The following is a 22,628-nucleotide window of genomic DNA, read 5'->3' as shown; positions in this document are numbered from 1 at the left end:
CCTAGTTGCCTAAGTGAAATAAAAAGAATTTGGACTATTTATACCACAATTAATCCTTTACCTTTTTATTAAATATATTAGGACAGCAAGAAAGCACTAAGGCTTACAATCACAACATTAACATAAAACTATTTTTTCGTTTTCTTTGGTGTGGGTTCCGAATCAGTGCTATGGCTGATGGCTGGTGGATGGCCGTCTTCCACCAATAACCCACACACTAGCACATGGCGGAATTGGTTGCTGGGATGTACTAGGCATTATAGTTTGGCTGATGTCACCTGATGTGGATGGCACAGGTAGGTGGGCCATTAACATATTTTACATCTGGCCACATTCTGAGACCAAATTTCCTGAAAGCTCTCTTACAGTCCCAGTCAGATTATTAATTACTTTATAAGTGTGAATAAGGCTTGCATCGATTTGTTCAAAAATGGTCAACATCTGAACCTGGGTGTAATGGATTTGGTGCCGATTTTTTATGCATTTTGACAACTGCCTTTCAATGTCCCTTCCTGATGAAAGGCCAATAAATTTTATCGCACTCTGAAATTATCAATAGAGGAAGCTAAATTTGAAGTTGTGGTTCCCCTTGGCTTGGTTGAGCTGCTTGTAGAACACTCTGTGGGGCAGACTCGACAACTTCAGGAAAGATCTCCACACATTCCAGAATAATGTGCTCTTCCTCTGCTAGTTCCAGTGCTGGTGATTTGCCAGTTTCAACATTGCACTCTGCTGATAGTAAAAACAAAAATATCCCAGGCGCGAAATAAACTGAACAATTAAGTAGTGTCAATGAAAATGCAGTGGATAATGGTGATAAGTGACCAAACTGCAAACAATAATATTTAAACTGTATATTATTTTTATCAGTTGACAAATCCAACTGCACTGGATATAAAGCTTAAAATGATACTATAACTTGAATGTAGTTAATTAAGTTGCAAAAAGTCCCCCAAAAAAAGAGAAAAAATATGTTCAAGTGTAGATGAAAAGTCAGATCCAAGTCCACCGAAATATATAAGTCCACATACGCGGTTCAAATGATAAATGTTGTAGCAAAATTAATTCAAGAATAGTTGTCCCTCTGGGGGCATACAAAGTGATCTGTTAAGTCCGTCCTTATTAAATGGTTAAGAAGCCAACTCAGATTAGCACGGTACAGGACACACAGTCTAGTCGCAGAGTTATAGCTAGCCTGCTGAAGGCAGAATAAGAAACTTGCACACGTGTAGGGATAAGGTCTCCACTTACAAGTAATGCTGGTGGCGGCCAAGAAGTTGCAGGACGGGGGTATTCCTTCTGACTTACCCTTGTAGCTGGAATGTTACACAGAGAGTCCGTCCCTACACGTTTGTGCAAGCAGATGTGTGCACGTGTGACCTAACCTGCATGTGTAGTGGAAATGAAACGTAATCAGATCTTTATTAAGGCTTTGGGAGGCCCATGGTGTGTAAGACAGGGGGGATATTATGATCTAATACACACATATACAAATATTGCCCCCTCATATCTCTCCTATTATCTGCCTTCTATCTCTCATATGGCTATCCACTCCATGTCTCTCTCATTGATGCACCCTCCATGTCTCTCTCATTGCTACACCCTCCACGTCTCTTTCATTGCTGTCCCCTCCGTGTCTTGCTCATTGCTGCCCCCTCCGTGTCTCGCTTATTGCTGCCCCCTCCACGACTCTCTCATTGCTGCCCCCTCCACGACTCTCTCATTGCTGCCCCCTTCATGACTCACTCATTGCTGCCCCCTTTACATCTCTCTCATTGCTGTCCCCTCCGTGTCTTGCTCATTGCTGCCCCTTCCGTGTCTCGCTCATTGCTGCCCCTCCGTGTCTCACTCATTGCTGCCCTCTCCGTGTCTCGCTCATTGCTGCTTCCTTCATGTCTCGCTCATTGCTGCCCCCTCCACGTCTCTCTCATTGCTGCCCCCTCCACGTCTTTCTCATTGCTGTTCCCTCCAGGTCTCACTCATTGCGGTCTCCTCCATTTCACTCTAATTACCTGTAGTTGTGACAGTCGCTCTGTTAGGTGCTCCTTTTCTCCAGTAGTGGGTGTTAGGGAACTTATGAGAGAATGCTCCCTGTGCTCCACCCTTATCCAAGAGGCACTGAATCTTACTGCTGTGAGGGTTACTTCCGGCAATAACTATGCTATCACTGGAGGAGGAGGGAAGGTGGGGCATCAAACAACTTTTTTATGTCTCTACAGCAACATAATGATAGGTAGCACCAGCCATTTGAGTCTGATGTTATTACCTTCATGATCACATTAATTCATTTTTTTCTGTCCCATAAAATCTATAAAGGCTATACAAGTCCTGTTTTCAAAATTGCTTAATTTACACAACCTATGGAATCTTGACTTTTTTGTGAATAGTTTGTGACAATTTAGCATGTGCCTACTTTATGATCGGACTCTCATGTGCTTAGGTATTAGTGCATGTTTAGTAAATGTGAATATTTCATACTTGATCATTTAGCATTTGAAACATGCAGACATTGATACCCACAGATAGGCATGAATAAGAATATACAGCAAACATTCAGTATATCCTAAATTCTAAGTAATAATCTAGTCCTTAGCGTAGGTTTTATTTCGGTAGAGCTCTGACCCACAGATCTATATCATTGTACCATGCTCTATAAAAGACCTGACCAAGGTTGCACCGCTTAGTAGCTGTCTAGACCATAAAGTACAATTATTGTGCAATAAATCCACATAATGAATGACCAATCACCCAGCTATTCATTTGTAAAATATTTTCCTTTGTATGGTTTGAGGCTTTGTTGTGGAGATAATATTCCACATTGACGTTCCCTGGCTAAAACCAACTAATAATCATTGTACATTAATATAAAAAGAAATTTGTATATTGATATTCACATAAAGTCAAGATCAGAAGCAATACATATGCGTTCTGACCATGGATGGCTTCAGAAAGATAAGCAATTAAAGAGACATATCCCACAGCCACACTTACAAAATAAAGTTTAAAGAGACACAATCATTAAACCTGTGCATAGTCTGCTATTAAAGTAATTCTATTATTTTCAAATAAGCATTGCATAAGCGATTTGTGTTTTCAAAGCACAAAGTAATTTATTTTAGTAGATGCAAAATTTAACAATCCAATACATGATTATAATACAGTACAGCCAATACCAAAAGATACATACATACCACTGCACTCGCTTGCGCTAGCTGTGCTCCCATTGGTACCAGCGTTCAGTACTTCACTCCAGAAGCTAGTGCCAGCACAGCTATATTATATACACTCAGTGTTACAGAGAGAACAATGCAGATGATGTGGCTTGCTTCTATAGGTCCAGGCTTCAGGAGGGTCCAATGTAAACAGGTCTCAGGCTAGTTCAAACAACCCCCTCCAAGGGTGAGGGTCAACATTCCAGATGATTCTCCCGCCCAGGAACCAGTTTAAGCTAGTCTATTTACATATTACAGTCAGTATCACTTTAGACATTTATTCCCCTAACATCGCTAAATAGAGTATGCAATGTGCGATCTCTTTGGCAAAAGAATCTGACAACTGCCGATGAATAGGGGATTAAAATAATACTAAACATGACATGTTTCCTATAACCTGAACCTCAAATAACACTAAACTGTACATATAATCATAATATATAAACTAATAATAAACTAAATACTATCTGCTCATAAATCACTGTGGAATGGAACCAATATGAATATGAAATATATAAATAACTACACGTTAGAGTGTTAGAGTGTGCGTGCATATTTTACCGGTGCAATCGCATGGTAAAACAATATTAACCAATATACTTTCGTTCATCCAATTATACGACTTCGACAGTTCCACCCTTTGATAGTATAATAAACTATCACCCTAAAGATTTTATATGCAGGATCTCAGTACCACATTTCATTGCTCGGTAATGTAAGTCCCCCTTGGTGTATGACCACGCTGTCTGTAGATCTAAATAGAGAGTCTTAATCCTCAAAACAATTTTTCCTTTTACTATAGAACTTATACCTCTGAAACTTGAGATAACCTTTTTGTAGGCCCCTCAAGGGTACAATAAAACATGTAATACATTATTTGGAGGGGTACAGAGTACAATAGAACATGTATCAGTTATACAGAATACTCTACTACAGTTCTTCATGTCTAACAGGTTCATTTATTCACATCATGTCTTTTAGCTCAGACAACATTTAGATAGTACATGTTCATCGGGCAGCACGGTGGCTCAGTGGTTAGCACTTAAGCCTTACAGCGCTGGGGTCATGAGTTCAATTCCCGACCATGGTCTTATCTGTGTGGAGTTTGCATGTTCTCCCTGTTTGCGTGGGTTTCCTCCCACACTCCAAAAACATACTAGTAGGTTAATTGGCTGCTATCAAATTGACCCTTGTCTGTCCGTCTCTGTCTGTGTGTTAGGGAATTTAGACTGTAAGCTCCAATGGGGCAGGGACTGATGTGAGTGAGTTCTCTGTACAGCGCTGCAGAATTTAGTAGCGCTATATAAATAAATGGTAATAATAATAACATCATCCTATCTCTATCAATAATGTCATATACAATCTCCTTCAGCTTGCGTTAGTATATACACTTCTATAATGTCATCAGTTCTTTTCATTAAAACTTGTGGGCGGGCTATTGTCTGTTCGTTCTTCCCAGTCTCCCAATACTCAAGTTTTCTTTGTACATGAAACAGTGGTTGGCTTGCCAAATATTGGGAGACTCCAGACTTAGGGACCTAGGTGTCGTACTTTTCCCCAAGTGACCTCCCACCCATAATTCGGGTACCTCAAGAATATTTAGTGGAAACAGAAATAGTCCTACTCGATATAATCACTGAGGCATGAGAGAGGACACCCAACACTTTTTGGTCTACAACCTTACCCACCCAAGAATGATAATCATTCTCAAGGATGCCTGCTCAAATCTGAATATTACTGGACTGGCATCGCTGGATGTACCTCTCTTCAACTATGGGGTCAACGTACTTACGGACGTAATGCTACTCAGACAATAGCCCCTCGCACTTTCTCCAAGCTCCAAGGTTTCCAAATTTTCCTTTACCCCTGAATTGAATAGAGTAATTGGCTGGACCGATTGTGCTACCAACGTCTCCTTCATTCTCAGTATCACTACCTGAACCAGCCTCTGTCACCTGTCCACAATCAAAAGAACTGACTGTCCTGAAAAGAGAATGACATGAGAGAAACACAGAACAGGAAAAACTACAACTTCATGCTGGACAACTGTCTTAGTCTTTGGCTCAGGTGCTACTAACTGCATTCGAGGCCTCTCAGAACAGATTCATGAGTGCACTTGGACCCTTCTCTGGGTGTTGGCTCCTCTGCAGTGGGTGGAATGGGTACCAGTGTGTCTCTGCTACCCTTGAGGTCGTGATGCTTGTAGCCTACACTTGATACCTGTCTGTCAAATAACCTGAGCCTAGGAAAGGACAGTTAGTGTAAATTTTCAGGAGACAGTGTTTTGAACGTTCTCGGTTGCTGTCTCACTGTTTACCTTTTAAGGTAAACAGTGAGACACCTCTTAAGGTCTAGACTAGTCAGTTACAAGCTCATCACAAGAAAAGTCAAAAACATTTCAAAAGTCAACAGGTTAGGAGGCAGCTTAGGAGTGGTCTTGATAGTGGGGGAGAACTAGTGGCCAAAGCTACCAGCCACTTCAATCAAGTTCCAACCCTCATTCTATTCAATTCGTTCTAACTAGTACCGTTACTTTATGTTCACACTGGTTTGTGGCTAATCAAAAGTATGTAATTTGTTACCACTATTCATACATTATACATTTATTTTCAATAACATGAATACCTCTATCACCTATTATAACTCTAGGGCTATCACATTGAATAACAAAATCTTTGAGTATGACACAGTTATACATTAGACACATTTCAATAAACCTTTACCAAGATATATTTCATCGGTACACCAGTGTATACTTGAGGCAAGGTGGTAATTGTATGACGTGGATTTGTTTCACCTGGAGAAATTCTTCAGGAAACCCAAATGATCATATATTAACTAATATGTGTTTGCATGCATGTGTGAGTGTGTGTGTGTGTGTGTGTGTGTGTGTGTGTGTGTGTGTATGTGTGCACAGTTTTAAAACAATACAACGAAAAACAAAACAAAACATAGATTTGTTAGCCGTCACATAAAACCCTGCTGTCTATTTGACAGCTATATTCCCCCTGGTGTGACAGCCATGTATAGCCGTGTGTGTAAGTGTGGATTTTGCTAGCAGCTACTTCAGTCGGTAACTGTGTCACTGTATCAAGTCCTCTATGTAGTGTCCTACTCATGTGCTGGCATTGCTATAAAAAGATTTTTCAGTCACCTCAACGTTGCCCCCTAGACTAGAAAAATTCTGAAGACCAATGTATATCAATCGATTTTTCCTCTGCCAACTCACATGCCATTTTCAGTACCCCATGTTCGGCTACTTGGCTAAGTGAGAAGGGCAAAGGGGTCTATCTCTAAAACACTATCTTCAAATGTAACAGTATCCAGTACATGTCTGTCTAACAGTGAAAAATCTAAAACATGAAAATTTTACATTTTCTAGGGTTTCACATTATGTTGTATCTTGTGGAAAAAATCCTACTCCAATGTTCTACACAGAGATGCATATCTGTATGTCTAACCTCTAACGATCCATCCACCCTTTCTGCATAAATATAAAGGCACACTTTGTACAGGAGAAAAAAACAAAACAGACATGCAATCTATAAAACGTGAATCATATTTCCACAACCAAAAAAAACTTTCTGCTTAAAATTAGCAGCTTCTATACATATAACACCAAACCCTTAGCTGCTTCTGTGACTTATGTCAGTCTATTGTGTATATCCCTGAGTCCGTCTTATGTCAAAAATGTCTTAGCCCCATGAATGAGACCGTGTCTACGTCTCTTTGTATCTCTATACAAGAGAAGAGAGAGAGATACTAGCATAGATGTAAAGAATAAGAAAATAGGAGAGCAACGAATAATAAGAATACAAGGGTTTGAAAACAAACAGATTGGACACTATGGGAAAATGGCTCTATTCATTCCACTAATCCCCTTAGCTATTCGCTAAACTATGACCCCTCCCCATACTTGACTAGGGGGTCTTACATTAACCGTGCAATCCAGTGTCGTCCGTCATTTTTTCATTAAGAACTCGGTATCACCATAACTATACCTTTGCGACGGACTTCCTGACTTATAATAGAGAAATGAAAACTTAACTCTTAGTGACTCATGCTTATCTGAAATACATAAAACGATATTTGAGAGCAAAGTATGTACATACTTCATTTTTGAATAATGACTCTCAGCCAAACAAATTATCATGAGCCACTGCAGCCTAAAACAAAGTGTTCCAATGATCCATTGTTAATTTGTCTTTCAAGAGTAATTTTTCTACTTCTCTATCCCACCCCCTTAAGCACTAAGTCTATATTTCTTTTGTCTACCCTTATCTGTGAAAAGAAAAGACAAGATAGTTATCTTTAAACAACAAATGAAACAAACATTTTTATTCCTTACCATCGGCCAGCGATCAGGAAAGCAAACATGTGACAACATAAAACAAACAAGCAAAATCAACAAAGTATACTTTTAAATCAGTCTCTTTCTAAACCTGCACACTAATACTTACCACAGTTTAACATTTGCATATCATCAATATGAGGCTAGAATGCTGATATGATTTGCACCTTTGTACATCTCATAGATTATGGAAAAAAGGCAGATAGGAACAACTGATAGAGACTCTGCAGACTGTAAAAAACTCTATATCTCCATTAGTAAACAGTGAAACTTGTATCCATCATAGTCCTTCAAAATATGAATACATGCATGATTCAAAAAACTAAAAATCTCAAACATAAAAAATCCCTAACTAAAAACAAAATAATATAATAGGGACGAGTCGTTAAGATCTACGGATGTTTGTAAAAAGAAGAGAAAATAATTTGATAACAGTAATCCAGCCTTTATTTTGGTATATAATGCTTAATCTAAACAGATTCATAATGTTGTTAAGAGAAATTTCAGCATTTTGAAAGAAGATAATGTATTAAAGAATTTTTTGGAGGATAGGCCTAAGGTGATCTTTAAAAAAAATCTAGATCTAAAGAGAATATTGGCTCCGAGCATGCTGAAACAAGAACCAATAGAAACAAATGACACTTGGCTTCCCGATAAACCCAAGGGATGCTACAAATGTGGTAAAGGCAGATGTTTGACATGTGGGTATATTTTGAATAAAGTTAATAAAGTAAGATCCAATTCATGTGGAACTGAATAACTTATTAAACAATTCATTAATTGTGACACTTCCTACATTGTATATGTCACGGGCACTAGGAGTCTTTACCCAGGGATCACCAGATGGTAGGCTTACCAGAGCAATGTAGATGGTAATAGGGTACTCTGGTAGCTGGGTGATCACGGAACATGAAATGATGACCGATGAGATGCTCAGGAAAGTCTATGACTAGCAACACTGGTAATAATGAGGTAATGATACACAAGGAACTGTATGGACAAGGACACGTGAAGGTAGTCAGTGGTCTGCGATAGCAAGTTGTACCACTGCTATAGTGAGGAGGAATGTCCAACAGAAACAAGGAGGTGATGAGAGTCAGCGGTCTGCGGGTAGCAAGTTGTACCGCTGTCTGAGTGAAGGAATGGAATCCAAGTGGAGGTATCCAGGTAGTCAGTGGTCTGCGGTAGCAAGTTGTACCACCGCTATGTGAGAGGATAATGGAACAGGTGATACCGGAAACAGGGATCAGTGGTCTGACATCAGCAAGTTGTACCACTGCATATATATGTGAGGAGGTGCACGGGGGAAGACTGCAACACAGGATATACACAGGCACCTTATACACGATCCACAGTAATATGCACAATATAGGTATATATATGTGTAAATGACTGATCAGGTCTGCAATCTAGAAAGTCTCTTGAAGTAGTCCAGCACAATGATAACACAGTCAATGATGGCAATAGACTCAGCGGATAGCAGACTCCAGAGAGCACCAAACACAGTCCAGCAAGATATGCAATACACAGCACAGTCAATGAGAAGTATGCATACCGTGGTTCAGCAGTAGCAGTCAGATGGGATTGCAGCGGTACCTGAGCGGCTGGAGGCCGACTGGATAGGAAGTCCCTGGATAGGAGAAGCAGCGGTCTAGCAGGTGCAGCGCACAGGTGAGTAGACCGACAGGGACACGAATCCACAGGAGTCAGCAACACGTGGAACTGGACTCATAGGAAACCCAGGAGAATGGAGATGATCCAGCAGAGGGTAGTAGAAGAGATACAAATCCAATGCTGACAGGAGGGTAGAGGCCAGTGGAACACGTGAAGGCGTGGAGAGTGGATCAGCAGGAGATGGACGATAGCGCTGACCACAGCGGCAGGACTCAGCGGCACACGGAGGTAACCAGTAGCAACCACAGGAACCAACAGCGATGGGAAACAGGAGTGCAGCGCAGGGCAGGAGCTGTAGATCACGAAGTGTAGCAGATGGTAATGAAAAGCGGCAGTCTCGAGGAAGACACAGCAAAGATGAGATGAGAGTGTAGTGCACGGAGGCAGCGGATAGTAATCAGCTGGCAGTCACGATGTTGAACACAGGCGAGTTGCAAGCAGGAGACTGTAGTGCACAGAGGCAGCGGATAGTAGTCAGCTGGCAGTCACGATGTTGAACACAGGCGAGTTGCAAGCAGGAGACTGTAGTGCACAGGGGCAGCGGATAGCAGTCAGCTGGCAGTCACGATGTTAACACAGGCGAGTTGCAAGCAGGAGACTGTAGTGCACAGAGGCAGCGGATAGTAGTCAGCTGGCAGTCACGATGTTGAACACAGGCGAGTTGCAAGCAGGAGACTGTAGTGCACGGAGGCAGCGGACAGAAATCAGTAAACAGACTTGATGAGAAGCAGGTGAGTGAGGTAAAAGCTGGAGTGCACGGAGGCAGCGGATAGCAATGAGTAAACAGTCACATAGATATAAAATAACGTTGAAGTGGTGTAGAAGACTGTAGTGCACGGAGGCAGCGGATAGGAATCAGCAAACAGTCATGATGATACAGTTGATGGTAGAAGTGGTATGGAACCACAATAGTAGAAGTGGTTTGGAAACCACAGGAATCAGCAGCACTGAATACACAAGTAATACAGGAACACCTTCAGAGACTCATGAGGAATGAGACTCCAAGATCAGGCAACGTGGTAGTGACCACAGGTGCTTAATATAGGGAGGTTGCCTGATCTGCCAATTAAGTTAAAGGGGTATACACTGAAGTATAGAAAAGGGCTGCGCATGCGCAGACCCTCAGGATGGTGGACGGCCACGGTTCCTAAATGTCCGGGAAGAGGCACTCACGGTCCGGTGAGTGACAGTACCCCCCCTTTTAAAGGTGGGCACAGAACGCCTGGAACCGGGCTTGTCCGGATTTTTGGAGTAAAACTTCTTCAAAAGGGCAGGAGCATTAAGATCTTCAGCTTTGATCCAAGAGCGCTCCTCAGGACCAAAGCCCTTCCAATGAACGAGGAAGTGGAGGACTCCTCGCGAAATTTTTGCATCTAGTACCTCGGTAATCTCAAAATCCTCCTCCTGATGGACTTGAACTGGCTGCGGAGCTGAGGGAGGAGTTGAAAAACGGTTGATAATAAGAGGTTTGAGCAAAGATACATGGAAGGCATTAGAAATCCGAAGACTCTTAGGAAGAAGGAGTTTCACACATACTGGATTGATAACTTGAATGATCCTATATGGACCAATAAAACGAGGGGCGAATTTCATGGATGGAACCTTCAAACGAATATTTTTTGTGGATAACCAGACACGATCTCCAATTTTTAGTGGTGGAATAGCCCGCCTCTTCTTATCAGCGAAAGATTTATATTTGACAGATGTCTTCTTTAAACAGGTTCTAACCTGAGACCAGATATTTTTAAAGGTCTGACAAACAGTCTCCACCGCAGGAACTTGGGTGGGCGGGAGGGCAGGAAATTCCGGAAAAGACGGATGGTGACCGTAGACCACAAAGAATGGAGTTTTGGATGATGACTCATGGTACATGTTGTTATGGGCGAACTCAGCCCAAGGGAGTAACTCTACCCAGTTGTCTTGATTGGCTGATGAAAATATCCTTATAAAAGTCTCAAGATCTTGATTGACACGTTCGGTTTGTCCATTGGATTGTGGATGGTAAGAAGATGAGAGTGCTAATCGTATGCCCAAGGTTTTACAAAGGGCTCGCCAGAATCTGGACACGAATTGTACTCCTCTATCAGACACAATCTCAGATGGACATCCATGGATACGGAAGATCTCTTTAATGAAATGTTCAGCCAGGATAGACGAGGAAGGCAAACCAGACAGAGGGATGAAATGAGCCATCTTCGAAAATCTGTCCACTACCACCCAAATAGTGTTATGGTTCTTACTAGGTGGTAAGTCAGTAACGAAATCCATACTAATATGGGTCCATGGTTTGGACGGAATGGGTAGTGGTCGCAGCAACCCTGCTGGGGTTCTGCGGGAGGATTTGAATTGCGAACATAATTCACAGGAAGCAATGAACTCTTTGACGTCTCTCCTCATTGAAGGCCACCAGTAACTTCGAGAGAGGATCTCAAAAGTCTTGTGTTCACCGGCGTGTCCAGAAAAACGAGAGGCATGGAACCACGAAAGGATTTTCCTCCTTAGAGTAGAAGGCACGAGGGTCTTCCCAAATGGTAGCGTTTTGGTGGATGAAGCAGCCAGTGAGATACATTTGGGGTCTAGAATGGTATGGTTGGAAACCTCTTCTATATCAGAGGACGTAGCAAAGGCTCTAGATAAGGCATCAGCTTTTTTGTTCTTGGCAGCTGGTTTGAAGGTAATTATTAATTCAAAACGGGAAAAGAAAAGAGACCATCTTGCTTGACGAGGGTTCAAGCATTGGGCAGACTGGAGATATGACAAGTTCTTATGATCCGTGAAGATCGTCACCGGATGGCGAGCTCCCTCCAACAAGTATCTCCATTCCTCTAATGCGGCTTTGATAGCCAGTAATTCCTTGTCTCCGATGGTATAATTCTTCTCTGCGGGTAGGAGACCCCGAGAATAGAAGGCACAAGGGTGGAATTTTTGCTGTTCCGAGCGTTGGGAGAGAATAGCTCCTAAGCCCACATTAGAGGCATCTACTTCTAGGAAAAAAGGGAGTGTCACATCAGGCTGACGAAGGATTGGAGCCGAAGAGAAGGACTCTTTTAATGTTTGAAAGGCTTGAATAGCCTCAGTAGACCATTGCTTAGGATTAGCCCCTTTACGAGTCAGGGCCACAATAGGAGATGCAATGGAAGAAAAATCTTGAATGAAGCGTCTATAGTAATTGGCAAAACCTAAAAAACGCTGGATGGCACGAAGAGTAGTTGGCTGGGGCCAATGTAGTACAGCATTTACTTTGTCAGGATCCATCTTCAGACCAACTCCGGAAACAATATACCCCAAGAATGGAATCTGGGGTAATTCGAATGAACATTTTTCTAATTTACAGAACAATGAATTTTTCCGTAGCCTGGAGAGGACTTCTGCCACATGTTGGTGGTGAGAAGGCAGGTCCTGTGAAAAAATCAATATGTCGTCCAGGTAGACGACGACACATACATATAATAAGTCCCGAAAAATCTCATTAATGAAGCCCTGAAAAACAGCGGGGGCATTACATAGCCCGAAAGGCATTACCAGATATTCGTAATGCCCGTCTCTGGTGTTAAACGCCGTCTTCCATTCGTCACCGGAACGGATTCTGATTAAATTGTAAGCACCACGAAGATCCAACTTAGTAAAAATACGGGCTCCCTTGATGCGGTCAAATAGCTCAGTGATCAACGGAATGGGATACCGGTTCTTGATAGTAATGGCATTGAGTCCACGAAAATCTATACAAGGGCGTAATGATCCATCCTTCTTTTTGACAAAGAAGAACCCAGCTCCAGCGGGCGAGGTGGAAGGTCGAATGAACCCACGCTGGAGGTTCTCCCGTATATATTCAGATGTAGCTTGAGTTTCAGGTAACGAGAGTGGATAGACCCGGCCTCTGGGAGGAGTCTTGCCAGGAAGAAGATCAATCGGACAATCCCAAGAACGATGAGGAGGAAGACGTTCAGACTGAGCTTTATCAAAAACATCGGTAAATGAAGCATATTGAGGAGGGAGTCCCGGTGAAATAGCTGAAATGGAAGCTTGCTGTACCTTGAGAGGAATGACTTGGGAAAGGCAATGATGGTGACATTCAGGCCCCCAAGACGTGACTTGAGGGGTGCGCCAGTCAATCTGGGGAGAGTGACACTGAAGCCATGGAAGGCCTAGGACAATCGGACTTGTCGTAACAGGAAGAATTAAAAACGATATCTCTTCATGATGCAGAGCACCAATCTGAAGGGTTACTGGAGACGTACTCTGGGTGATGAGACCGTTGATGAGACGTGATCCATCGATAGCCGTCACAGTAATGGGAGTTTTTAAGGTAATCATTGGTAGAGACCATTGATTAACTAACGATTTGGAAATAAAATTTCCTGCTGCTCCGGAATCAATCAATGCCTGTGACTCAAAGGTCTTGGTAGCAAAGGAAATAGTCACATCAAAAGCGCAGACTTTAGATTTCATAGACGATGGAGAGGACTCCAGGGACCCTAACTTCACCTCTCCAGAACTAGTTAGGGCCTGGCATTTCCCGATCTCTTAGGGCAGGAGCTGAGGACATGAGTGGAATCAGCACAATAGATACAGAGTCTATTCTTGACTCTTCGTTTCCTCTCCTCAGAAGATAACTTGGAACGTCCAATCTCCATGGGAATCACAGCGGGTGACACTGGACGAAATTGAGGGTTAGAGCGAAAAGGTGCTTTAGCAGAAGTCGTTTTCTCAGCCTCTCTTTCACGAAATCTCATATCAACACGATGGCATAGAGAGATCAAATCTTCAAGTGACGAAGGAAGCTCTTGGGTAGTCAGTGCATCTTTAATTTTATCGGAAAGCCCCTGCCAGAAGGCGGCAACTAGGGCTTCAGTGTTCCACTGAAGTTCAGAGGCTAAGATCCTAAATTGAATGACGTACTGGCCTACAGTATGAGATCCTTGTCGCAGACGGAGGATGCTGGAAGCAGCGGAGGTCACACGACCTGGTTCATCGAACACACTTCGGAATGTAGAAATGAATTTGGCACTATCTTGTAATATTGGATCGTTCCTCTCCCACAGAGGGGAGGCCCAAGCCAGGGCTTGTCCTGAAAACAAAGAGATAAGATAGGCCACTCTGGAACGATGGGTAGAAAAATTTTGAGGTTGGAGCTCAAAATGGACTGAACATTGGTTAAGGAAACCCCTACAAGTTTTGGGGTCTCCATCGTACTTTGACGGAGTAGGCAGGTGAAGCGTGGAAGCTATAGACACCTGGGATGGCAATGGGGAAACGGAGGAAAGCACAGGAGCTTCAGTAGTAGCTGTCACAGTCTGTCCAGATGTTCCTTGGGAGGTTAATGACTGATAACACTGAAGTAACAGCTGTTGGCGGGCATCCTGTTGCTCCACACGGCTAACCAGATGTTGCAGCATCTCTTTGGCGGTAGGTTCCACATCTGGGTCTGTCATGGCCTGATCTTACTGTCACGGGCACTAGGAGTCTTTACCCAGGGATCACCAGATGGTAGGCTTACCAGAGCAATGTAGATGGTAATAGGGTACTCTGGTAGCTGGGTGATCACGGAACATGAAATGATGACCGATGAGATGCTCAGGAAAGTCTATGACTAGCAACACTGGTAATAATGAGGTAATGATACACAAGGAACTGTATGGACAAGGACACGTGAAGGTAGTCAGTGGTCTGCGATAGCAAGTTGTACCACTGCTATAGTGAGGAGGAATGTCCAACAGAAACAAGGAGGTGATGAGAGTCAGCGGTCTGCGGGTAGCAAGTTGTACCGCTGTCTGAGTGAAGGAATGGAATCCAAGTGGAGGTATCCAGGTAGTCAGTGGTCTGCGGTAGCAAGTTGTACCACCGCTATGTGAGAGGATAATGGAACAGGTGATACCGGAAACAGGGATCAGTGGTCTGACATCAGCAAGTTGTACCACTGCATATATATGTGAGGAGGTGCACGGGGGAAGACTGCAACACAGGATATACACAGGCACCTTATACACGATCCACAGTAATATGCACAATATAGGTATATATATGTGTAAATGACTGATCAGGTCTGCAATCTAGAAAGTCTCTTGAAGTAGTCCAGCACAATGATAACACAGTCAATGATGGCAATAGACTCAGCGGATAGCAGACTCCAGAGAGCACCAAACACAGTCCAGCAAGATATGCAATACACAGCACAGTCAATGAGAAGTATGCATACCGTGGTTCAGCAGTAGCAGTCAGATGGGATTGCAGCGGTACCTGAGCGGCTGGAGGCCGACTGGATAGGAAGTCCCTGGATAGGAGAAGCAGCGGTCTAGCAGGTGCAGCGCACAGGTGAGTAGACCGACAGGGACACGAATCCACAGGAGTCAGCAACACGTGGAACTGGACTCATAGGAAACCCAGGAGAATGGAGATGATCCAGCAGAGGGTAGTAGAAGAGATACAAATCCAATGCTGACAGGAGGGTAGAGGCCAGTGGAACACGTGAAGGCGTGGAGAGTGGATCAGCAGGAGATGGACGATAGCGCTGACCACAGCGGCAGGACTCAGCGGCACACGGAGGTAACCAGTAGCAACCACAGGAACCAACAGCGATGGGAAACAGGAGTGCAGCGCAGGGCAGGAGCTGTAGATCACGAAGTGTAGCAGATGGTAATGAAAAGCGGCAGTCTCGAGGAAGACACAGCAAAGATGAGATGAGAGTGTAGTGCACGGAGGCAGCGGATAGTAATCAGCTGGCAGTCACGATGTTGAACACAGGCGAGTTGCAAGCAGGAGACTGTAGTGCACAGAGGCAGCGGATAGTAGTCAGCTGGCAGTCACGATGTTGAACACAGGCGAGTTGCAAGCAGGAGACTGTAGTGCACAGGGGCAGCGGATAGCAGTCAGCTGGCAGTCACGATGTTAACACAGGCGAGTTGCAAGCAGGAGACTGTAGTGCACAGAGGCAGCGGATAGTAGTCAGCTGGCAGTCACGATGTTGAACACAGGCGAGTTGCAAGCAGGAGACTGTAGTGCACGGAGGCAGCGGACAGAAATCAGTAAACAGACTTGATGAGAAGCAGGTGAGTGAGGTAAAAGCTGGAGTGCACGGAGGCAGCGGATAGCAATGAGTAAACAGTCACATAGATATAAAATAACGTTGAAGTGGTGTAGAAGACTGTAGTGCACGGAGGCAGCGGATAGGAATCAGCAAACAGTCATGATGATACAGTTGATGGTAGAAGTGGTATGGAACCACAATAGTAGAAGTGGTTTGGAAACCACAGGAATCAGCAGCACTGAATACACAAGTAATACAGGAACACCTTCAGAGACTCATGAGGAATGAGACTCCAAGATCAGGCAACGTGGTAGTGACCACAGGTGCTTAATATAGGGAGGTTGCCTGATCTGCCAATTAAGTTAAAGGGGTATACACTGAAGTATAGAAAAGGGCTGCGCATGCGCAGACCCTCAGGATGGTGGACGGCCACGGTTCCTAAATGTCCGGGAAGAGGCACTCACGGTCCGGTGAGTGACAGTATACATGCTGGAATGCAGTTGCAAGTTCAAGTATGTAGGTCGTACTATCAGACCATTAAAAATAAGATTCCACGAGCATAGGCGGAACATTCTGAATGGTCTTTCAACCCACATTGTTTCGAGACACTACTCTGAAGTCCATGGAAAGAACCCAGAATGCATTAAGATTGTTGGCCTGGAACATGTATCTCTTACTGCGAGAAGAGGAGACAGATTTAAAAAGATCTGTCTATGTGAATCATCTTGGATATTTAAATTAGGGACTCTTTGTCCCAATGGGCTAAACGAGGCATTAGATTTTTATGATATGGACTAGTGTACTCAATAGAAGTGATCCATATAGGAAGGCATCTTTTGGAGTATTGGTTGGATATTCTAGATATATGTTCTATATGAAATATTAAGGACCTCAGTTATAGAGGATAAGAGATGGATTATTTTGAGCTATTATAGCAAAGTATTTGGGACTACATATAATCAGACCCAATGAAACATTGAAGTAAACGATTTATGAATGTAAGTGATTAAGAACACCATGTACTGTATGCAAATAGAAGCGATTAGGAAAACTATGTACTGTATGCAAATAGAATATAGGTGGTATATGATATATGAATATTAAGTCTATGTTGGGTTGAATTTAGATCTTATAGACTTTTGAGAATGTGAACATCATTGGAACTAGAAATATGGGCCCGTATGAGCATCCTTTACTATCTTAGAATGTTCTGTTGCTTTGTGGCCAGTTTAACAGCTCGCATTTATTGATAGATATATGTCACATACTAACATGATCAGGATGCTTATCTATAATAAGATAGGGTCTGGAGAATTTTTTGAAAAGGAGGAACTCTATATGATATGATTTATTATGATGAACTTCATGTGATGCCACTATGCTCTTTAAATGGGAGCTGAGAGTACTGGAGCTTGTTCCCTGTTCTTGCCGATACGAGGGATTATATATATGGGGGCATTTGGTAATATAAGAGCAATAAATAAATGAATAACAAATTAGCACTGTCATAAGAACGGTGGGTTCCACTATTGGTAGAACAAGAAGGAATATGCATAAAACACTGGAAGATATTTTCCGCTTCTTAGGGGTGGCTACAAGCGCCTCTTAGGAGTGGTTACAAGTGTTTTGAACCTTCATAGGAAGTGTCTGTAATTTAATTCTCCAGACTCTGTATATTGAACAAACAACTAATTAAAAAATCTAAATAAGTATTCCATATAGCTGTCCTTTGAAATGGACTGAGGAGTGAAAAAGGAAGACTGCACTTTAAATGTAAGTACTTTATGATAGGAGCTGAGAATATCGGAGCATTAGCTTTGAGAAAGTCCCGCTCTGAACGGGATGAAACGCATAAGGAAAGGATCTCCCTTTATTTGCTTTTCTATACACAGCGCTGTGTGGAGAGAAAGAATACATTGACAGGCATATGCTCCGACAACTTTATTGGTATTGTATACAAGCGGAACGGAAAGTACATCATACCGGTTCCTGGATGCTAAAGTTACACACTGCACCCTTTCTAGTGGAAACACCATCGGATGTTCGGACGGCTCAGAGTGACTTTGCATTAGTATTGGAATCACGCTCCCTTGCACCTCTCCTCGAGAGCTACAGGATGCGGTAAGAACCACTATAGTATACCATATGTCTATTGTCTCCGATGCCATGAGACCCTACATACATATTGAAAGGAGGACATTATGAACTGCATTTACCAAACATATGTGGAACAAGCCTAGCTTCATATTATTGGATCCTTTAATCCATTCTGCTGGAGAATATCTGTTTGTTAGGGACACACACAAAGCTACCTTTTCATAGCTTATCTCTCCTTTTTTTTATTTTGTTTTTAGTTAGGGATTTTTTATGTTTGAGATTTTTAGTTTTTTGAATCATGCATGCATTCATATTTTGAAGGACTATGATGGATACAAGTTTCACTGTTTACTAATGGAGATATAGAGATTTTTACAGTCTGCAGAGTCTCTATCAATTGTTCCTATCTGCCTTTTTTCCATAGTCTATGAGATGTACAAAGGTGCATATCGTATCAGCATTCTAGCCTCATATTGATGATATGCAAATACTATATACCATTGTCTATATCTGTATGTATTACCCCTTGTTTGGATTTGTGTATTTTATTGTAGGAACCTATGGTTCCAATAAACCTGTGTATTTTACTTGATTATATATTCTACAGAAAATATTTTTATACTGAAATAGAGGGTTTACTCCCAGCGCTGGACATTTTGGTGTATTTTTTTGTTTGTGACACGGTCTGATGAATCGTAGTCCAAGCTGCAGGGTTACCCAGAGAATATTCCCATACTGAGGGTTTATCTTTTGACTACAAGCGTCGAGGTGGTTCCCTAGGGAACTGTTTGTGTGTTCACAGTTTAACATTTACCTTGCCTGGTTGTAGTACTACAGGTATGACCTCACTTCTAGAGTTGACTATAGTTCTTCCTCAAAACATTTGCTGCTGTGAGGTGTCCAAGTACCTGTTGAGAAACCTCTGAGCCTTGTGTGCGCCTTCTCTGTGGGTGTCTATGTAATTCCCCCTTAGGTGACCCAAGTCTATTTGCTTCCGCTCTTGTCATTGTACAGTCCCTTGCTTGATGTCCTGTTTTATGGCATCTTAAACACTTCCTCAACTCATGTTGTTTCTGTTCCTTAAACCTAGTGTTATTATACTGTGGTCGTGTGTGCAGTCCTTCTAGTGCTGGGATACTTACCATCATTACCCTATCACTTTGTGTCTCTTTCTGTTTATTTATACTTGTTTCATGTCATATAGCTGACTCCCTGAGAGCATTTACAGTGATTCCTTTCCAGTTTGGTAATGAAGTTTGCACCCTTCTTTTCAAGTTTTCCCTGAGGCCATCCATTAGAACTATAACAGCAACCTCCCTGTAGTGTACATTATCTTTTATGTCTGATACCCCAGTGTATTTGGCCATCGCTGTCAGAGCTCTGTCCAAATAATCTGTTACATTTTCACTATCCTTTTGTTTGATAGTAAAAATTTTACTCCAGACACTACCACAGGAAAGTATAAGGCCAACTGAGAAATTATGCGGTTAATATTTTCATGGTTATCACCCTCTGTTGAGGATCTATCCTCCAACATAGAATCTATCCTCCAACATAAAAATCCTTAATAAACTTTTGTATATCAGTATTGAGAGGAAGACAGGTCTTCAACACTACTCGCCAATCGTTATTAGTTGGCTCGTACACATTACCATAATATCTAATAAACTTCTGACATTTGGCCAAATTTTTTCTAGGATCAGGGAAATCAGACAAAATTGAAAACATTTCAGACCTAGTCCATGGATCATGCTTTGCTACATGTTTTAAGGGAACTTCATCATTCTTGCCTGCCTTCCCATTAGGAACTGCGGTTGTGTGAACATGATGTAAGCCTACCAAATCACTATATTCTGAACTAGTTGCTGGAATTGCTGTTGCAGTATAATGGATGTCTCCCCCTTTGTTAACCTTTACATTATTCTCACCACTTTCAGCCGCTGCCCTTGCTGGTGGGATCGTTCCTTTTCTTTGTCCTGAAACATTACTTTTAACATTACTTCAAACAACATATAAGTTACTAGTTACAGTTTTTACATTTTTGGTATCGGCTGTACTTACCACCCCAACCACATTTGTCGGGGACACGCTTGCGTTCAGTTCTCCACGCTTTTCAACGGCTAATTCCGCTATACGCGCTTTTTGCCACACTTACTTCCACTGTGCACTCGCTGCTCTGCCACGTGTTGCCTTCCATTTGCCACAACTTTAAACAATCATCATGTCTAGTTCTCACTTCTGTTGATCTAATCAACCACACCTTTTCTTTAACGTTATTCAGTACCTCTGAATTAATCTCCCTATTGTTGGGAAAGGCCTAACACAATCCTTGGTCATCTTGACCCATGTGTCGCAATACGCAGTTGCGTATGCACCATATTTCTTACACATCTGAAATCTTGCTGAACCAATAAGGCCTTCCTTAGGCATCGGCCATCTCTAGCATCTGCTTAGCACCCATGTTGAACAATATAGGGTCCCAGGAATATCACAATATCCTGCCACTACTCTCAACACTCTGCCACCCGCAATCAACCGCTAGAGATATTTACCGGTCTGTGGACGTATTTGCTACAAGCTGCGTCCACTTGCTTCCTCTCGTACTAAATGAGGACCCCTAATACAGAAATTTCAATGCAAACTAAAAGGCTATCATCTCCTCGATTACCCCTGACTCTCCAGCAAATCTGTTGAGTTTATTACAACTGGCAGCATCCGGTAAAGTCAATTACCAGCCTTGCCAACATAATTCCTCTCCGTCGCTCCCAAGTCACAATCATGGCTTTCCTTGCCGTACGGTCCGATTGCAACGCTTAAAGATACTAGTTATCAGTAAACGTTGCGATTACTATTGGGTGTGCGTCGCGAAAACTTGCTTTGTTTCCGCTACCAGTATACCTGCCTTGTATACCGTACACCAGTTGGGCACCTGCCTCCTCAGAAGCAACTGACACTCTATTTAACAATAGATCAAACCTTAGTGTATTTTAAGTCACCAAATCACACAACATACACCATTTCTGCGCAGAAAATCAAAGTTCTCAACAATAGTAATAACGTTTAAGAGGCTTTAACAAGTGATTATACTATGCATGTATAACAACTATCAAAACGATTGGCAATATCACCAGAAGTTCACATACGCTAAGCAAGAAGTACACATACGCTATGCAATGCAATACCTTTGAAAACGCAAAACGACATTAAAAAGAAACATTTTCCTTTCTTGTCAATAGATTCAAGTTAGCGTTCCTTCAAATTATGCAACAACGGACATTCGATTTTGCAACACAGTATGAACAACAGGTTTTGAACACATTGCGTTCTTTCCCGTATGTGACGCGTCAATCCACCCTTTGTTGAGGAACCGAAATCCGTATGTGTTGCGTACCTTTCGGTAACGTAACCTCACCGCTAAGAGCCCCCAAATTATTAAAGTAATTCTATAGTTTTCAAATAAGTATTGCATAAGCGATTTGTGTTTTCAAAGCACAAAGTAATTTATTTTAGCAAATGCAAAATTTAACAATTCAATACATGATTATAGTACAGTACAGCTAATACCAAAAGATACATACATACAGCTGCGCTCGCTTGCGCTAGCTGCGCTAGCACTGGTACCAGCGTACAGTACTTCACTCCAGAATACTGTGGTCAGAGAATGACTGAAGCCAGTGCCAGCACAGCTATATTATATACACTCAGTGTTACAGAGAGAACAATGCAGATGATGTGGCTTGCTTCTATAGGTCCAGGCTTCTGGAGGGTCCAATGTAAACAGGTCATTGGCTAGTTCAAACAACCCCCTCCAAGGGTGAGGGTCAACATTCCAGATGATTCTCCCGCCCAGAAACCAGTTTAAGCTATTTTATTTACATATTACTGTCAGTATCACTTTAGCCATTTATTTCCCTAACATCGCTAACTAGAATATGCAATGTGTGATCTCTTCGGCGAATGAATCGGACAACTGCCGATGAATAGGGGATTAAAATGATACTAAACATGACATGTTTCCTATAACCTGAACCTCAAATAACACTAAAGTGTACATATAATCATAATATATAAACTAATAATAAACTAAATACTGTCTGCTCTTAAGTCACTGTGGAATGGAACCAATATGAATATGAAATATATAAATAACTACATGTTAGAGTGCAAGAATGTGCGTGCGTATTTTACTGAGTGATGGCGCCTAGCCATGTGTAGCGTGGCATACTGAGCGCAATCGCACAGTAAAAATATTAACCAATATAATTTCGTT

This window comes from Mixophyes fleayi, chromosome 2 (assembly GCF_038048845.1).
Source record: "Mixophyes fleayi isolate aMixFle1 chromosome 2, aMixFle1.hap1, whole genome shotgun sequence".
Lineage (NCBI taxonomy): Eukaryota > Metazoa > Chordata > Amphibia > Anura > Limnodynastidae > Mixophyes > Mixophyes fleayi.
Note: the sequence above shows the minus strand (reverse complement) of the source record.